The sequence below is a fragment of the Camellia sinensis genome, chromosome 3, assembly GCF_055761805.1.
Source record: "Camellia sinensis isolate YWXY chromosome 3, ASM5576180v1, whole genome shotgun sequence".
NCBI lineage: Eukaryota > Viridiplantae > Streptophyta > Magnoliopsida > Ericales > Theaceae > Camellia > Camellia sinensis.
This window is the reverse complement of record NC_138963.1, coordinates 36,408,766-36,414,535: the sequence shown is the minus strand read 5'-3', so window position 1 is coordinate 36,414,535 and position 5,770 is coordinate 36,408,766.

The following is a 5,770-nucleotide window of genomic DNA, read 5'->3' as shown; positions in this document are numbered from 1 at the left end:
CCTACCGTCCCGAAACCCTTCCACCCGGAAAGATCAGTCCAAATACTGCCGCTTCCACCAAGACCATGGCCATACTACCGACGAGTGCATCAACCTCAAAGACCAGGTCGAGACCTTCATCCGCCAGGGCCGCCTCAGCCGATTCACAGACCCCCGCCCCGCACAGAGGCAAAGAACTGACCTTCCCAGGAACAATCGCCGACGCACACCACCCCGCAATCAAGCCCCACCAAACGAAGGCCACGATCGCCCGCCACCACAGCCTCGGCCTCCGGGCAATCCCCCTCCACCAGTCAGAGAAATCAGAGTCATTTCGGGGGACCTTGCTTGCGGGGGGCCATCCCGCTCGGCTCAGAAGGCAGAACTCAGAAAAATCAGGCAAGGCTCAGACAAAGCAGTGGCGACGGTGGACCGACCTCCCAAACAGTCAAAACAATGGATCGAACCCATCACCTTCACCGACACCGACTGTGCAGGAGTCCGTTACCCACATGATGACCCCCTTGTCATTTCCGCCATCCTCTCCAACTACAAAGTCAGACGAGTCCTCGTAGACAACAGCAACTCTTCAGACATTATCTTCCTCAATTGCTTCTGCCAGCTCAAGATTGGGGAAGAGAGTTTGTCTCCTCTCCAAACCCCTCTGGTCGGCTTCACCGGCGACCGCATTACCTCCATCGGCTCCATCGATCTACCTATCACCATTGGCGAGCACCCACGACAGACCATTAAGTTGCTCACCTTTCTTGTGGTCGACTGCCCCTCTGCTTACAACATCATCCTCGGCCGCACAGCCCTCAACGCCTTCCAAGCCATCACATCTACATATCATCTTGCCATCAAATTTCCTACCGATCTCGGTGTCGGCACTGTCAAAGGAGAGCAGACCGTGGCCAGGGAGTGTTATGTCGCCTCGCTCAAGGAAGTCAAGTTAAAAGAGGCCGTGATCATCGAAGGGCTTGACGTCCGAGATGAGGACGAGCTGGTCAGAGGTGAACCTGTAGAGGAACTTATTGAAGTTAACATTGATCCCACCAACCCAATCAGAACCGCCAAGATTGGCAGCCAATTACCTTCCCAAGTCAAGGTCGACCTTACTGCTCTCCTGACCGAGCACAGAGATGTATTCGCCTGGACCCATTCTGACATGCCAGGCATCGACCCGTCCTTCATAACCCATCGCCTCAGCATCGAGCCCCACTTTCGACCCCACCGCCAGAAGCAACGCATTTTCCATCCGGAGCGCAACACCCTCATAGCCGCCGAAGTCGACAAACTCCTCGAGGCCCGATTCATCAAAAATGTGGACTATCCTAGGTGGTTGTCCAACGTGGTCCTCGTCCGCAAACACAATGGCAAATGGCGGCTCTGTGTCGACTACTCTGACCTGAACCGAGCTTGTCCCAAAGACAGCTACCCCCTTCCCCGCATAGATTTGCTGGTCGACGCCACGGCCGGTCATCAAATGCTCAGCTTCATGGATGCCTTCTCTGGGTACAACCAAATTCTGATGCACACATCCGACCAGGAGCACACATCATTTATCACCGACCGAGGTACCTACCACTACTGTGTAATGCCGTTCGGATTGAAGAATGCTGGGGCCACTTATCAACGGCTGGTTAACGCCGTTTTCCACCACCAAATAGGTCGGAATATGGAAGTCTACGTCGACGACATGCTAGTCAAAAGCAAATACTCCTCTGATCACCTTGCTGACTTACGTGAGACCTTCGCCACCTTGCGCAAGTACCAGATGAAGCTCAACCCAGAGAAGTGCGCCTTTGGCGTAGGGTCTGGCAAATTTTTGGGTTTTATGGTCAGTCAGCGCGGCATCGAAGCTAACCCTGAGAAGATCAAGGCCTTGGATGAGATGCAGTCGCCTAGGACGGTCAAAGAAGTTCAGAGACTCACGGGCCGAGTGGCGGCCCTCAACCGGTTCATCTCCCGTGCGACAGATAAGTGCTTGCCCTTCTTCAAAGTTTTTCGGCAGACTTTTGAATGGACAGCTGAATCCGAAGAGGCTTTCCAACAGTTAAAGCAATGCATGGCCAACCCCCCCTTCTCTCCTAAGCAATCACGGGCGAGCCCCTCTTCCTTTACCTAGCGGTATCGGAAACCGCAGTCAGTGCAGCTCTCCTCCGAGAAGATGGCTCAATCCAACGGCCGGTCTATTACATCAGTCGGGCTCTCAAGGGCGCGGAGCAGAACTACCCCTTGCTGGAAAAACTGTCCCTGGCCTTGGTCATTGCCTCCAGACGACTTCGCTCATACTTCCAAGCTCACTCCATTGTGGTCCTCACCGACCAACCCCTGAAGAAGGTCATGCAGCAACCAGAACTCTCAGGTAGACTTATGCAGTGGTCCGTCGAACTCAGCCAGTTCGACATCTCTTACTGCCCTCGGACAGCAATTAAGGGGCAGGCCGTAGCCGACTTCATCATGGAGTTCACCAAGCCGACCCCGACCACAACACCTCCGCCCCTACCAACTCCAACAGAGCCAGAAGATCCTCATTCTTGGACTCTTAATGTCGATGGATCGTCCCGAAAATAAGGAAGCGGTGCCGGCCTTATCCTCACCTCTCCTGAGGGTGGCTACTTCAAATGTGCCTTCCGTTTCTTGTTTGAAGCAAGCAACAATGAAGCCGAGTACGAGGCATTAATAGCAGGACTCCACCTCGCCAAGGACATAGGGGTCAGCCACCTCCGAGTTTACAGCGACTCCCAACTCGTCGTCGGTCAGATGACGGGGGACTTTGATGCCAAGGACGACACGATGCGAGCTTACAGAGACCTGACACTCCCCCTTGCTCGCCTCTTCAATACCTTCCACATCAGGCATATTCCTCGGGCAGAAAACTCCAAAGCAGATGAGATGGCTCAGTTGGCTTCTGCTGACCATCCTACTCTCAGCCATGATGTCCGCGTTGAATATCTACACCACCCGGCCGTTTCACCCGATCTACAAGCTATACAATACATTCAAAATGAACCTATCCCTTGGGCGTCCGACATCCTCCTATTCTTGACCACAGGAGCACTCCCAGATGACCAGCAGCAGGCTTCCAAAGTCCGATCCCGAGCGTCCAATTACGTCATTGTCGACGATATATTGTACAAATGCGGCTTCTCCCGGCCATATCTACGGTGCCTCAATCCAGCGCAAGCAACTTACGTAATGCAGGAGATCCATGAGGGGATTTGTGGTAATCACTCAGGAGGCAGGTCCCTTGCCCAGAAGATACTCCGTACTGGGTACTTTTGGCCAACTCTCAATCAGGATGCGACCGACTTCGTGCTCAAATGTGATAAATGTCAACGCTTTGCCAACATCCCTCACGCCCCTCCTACAGAGTTAATCACACTCTGCAGCCCTTATCCGTTTGCCAAGTGGGGAATCGACCTGGTCGGTCCGCTTCCCACCGGTCGAGGTCAGACCAAGTTCGCGATCGTGGCCATTGATTACTTCACCAAGTGGGTCGAGGCTGAACCCCTTGCCGCAATCACCGAGCGGAACACCACCAGGTTTATCTGGCAATCGATCATTTGCCGATTTGGCATCCCTCAAGCCATCATCTCTGACAATGGCAAACAATTCGATAACGCGAAGTACAGAAAATTTTGTGCAGATCTCCACATCCAACCGTGCTTCTCCTCCCCCGGTCACCCCCAAGCAAACGGCCAAGTTGAGGTCACCAACCGTTCCCTTCTGAAAATCATCAAAACCAAGCTCGAAGCTGCTAAAGGCCTTTGGGCTGAGGAACTGCCAAATGTACTCTGGGCTTATCGAACCACCGCTCGCACCCCCACTGGTGAAATCCCTTTTCGCTTAACATATGGCGCTGAGGCGGTTATTCCGGTAGAAGTCGGATTGCCCACCCCCAGGATTTTACATCCGGATCTGGCCGCAGCCGAAGAACTCTACCGAACAGAATTGGACCTCGTTGAAGAGCTCAGAGAGACCGCTGCTGTCAGATTGGCTTCGTACCAACAGAAAGTGAGAACACACTACAACCGCCGAGTCCGACCACGAGAGTTCTCCGTAGGGGACCTTGTCTTACGAGAAGTGACTCTTGCTACAAAGAATCCAACCGAGGGCAAACTGGCAGCCAAATGGGAGGGGCCCTACGTTGTGAAAACCCGACCATGACCAGGCCCTTACCAACTTCAAGACATGGAAGGCCGAGACCTGCCCCATCCCTAGAATGCGGAACATTTGAAGCGTTACTATCAATAATTCGTACTTCTGTATTGACAATATCGTTGTATTTCCCTTTTTATACATAATGCAAACTCCGCCTGGTGATTTCGGTTTTCATAATTCAACTGTCTCTATGTCGCTCCCATAACTTTTTCACTTGCAGCATTTCAAAAGCCTCGGCCAGACCGAGCACTTCAAAAGCCTCGGCCAGACCGAGCACTTCAAAGGCCTCAGCCAGACCGAGCACTTCAAAAGCCCCGGCCAGACCGAGCACTTCAAAAGCCCCGGCCAGACCGAGCACTTCAAAAGCCTCGGCCAGACCACTTCAAAAGCCTCGGCCAGACCGAGAACTTCAAAGCCTCGGAAGACCGAGCACTTCAAAGCCTCGGCAGACCGAGCACTTCAAAGGCCTCAGCCAGACCGAGCATTTCAACAGCCTCAGCCTGACTGAGCACTTCAACGCCAAGCAGCACCACATTTCCAACACTTAGTCACATTCTGAAGCTTCTTCACAGTTCCAGGACCACGTCTTTACCTAGTTAAATTCTCCACATACTCTCACGTATTACATTTACTGATCAGATTATTTGCCAACTATTTAGTTACAATTTACAACCTGCCTCTTACTCCAATTTTTCCATTATCTTTTCAATTTTCATACAACTCCAATCGCACTCCGCAGGGAGGAACTTTTAACTTTCACGTTGCACGATATTTTTACTGACCCAATCTTTATGACCAGTTTTAATTACAACATTTCATTCATGCTGGCCACATAAGCAAAATACACAAAATTCAACTGGCTATACATTCATCCATTACAATTAAATAATCTTTGTACACAACTTCATTACAGTTAAATTCTCCATACCTTCATTCATTCACTCCTTTACAATGTGTTTACAAGTTAAAAAAAAAAAAAAAAAAAACACAGAGCACGCCCAGTTTTTTTTTTCTCCTTGGCTACTCCTCCTCGCTAGATGCCAGATCCTCTTCTTCAACGCCTTCGTCCAGGGGGGTCTGGGCCACGTCATCTTCGCCTATTGTCACACTACTAAGGTCCAAGTGTGGGAACAGCTCTTCAGCTCTGCGCTTGAACATTTTCCAACCGCTGTCCCAGAACTCGGCCATTTCGTGCTTATAGAAGTCTGACTGCTGGAACCTTTCAATCACCTCTGCCTCTGTCCTACCTCCAGCAGTATTCCTTGATGGGCCCACCCCCCCAGACTCTTGACCAGCCAGACTCCTGGCGACAGCAGCATCCACCACCATCTGAAATTCGGGAGACCCTTTATATTGCTCCACTGCTGCGACGCATAGATCAGGGTAGGCCGCCTTTTCAGACGCCGCCTTCGCCCTCTCCTCGTCCAGCTCCCTTTGCAGGGCCCCCCTTTTAGCAGCCACCATCGCCCTCTCCTCTTCCACCCCCTTCCTCAGACTCTCCAGCTCCGCCGCCGCCTTTACCCTCTCCACCTCCCACTCCCTCAGAAGCCTCCCCTTCTCCTCCTCTGCTCTGGCACGCTCCTCCCCCAACTCCTTCAACAGATCTCCAATTCTGAAGTCCGCT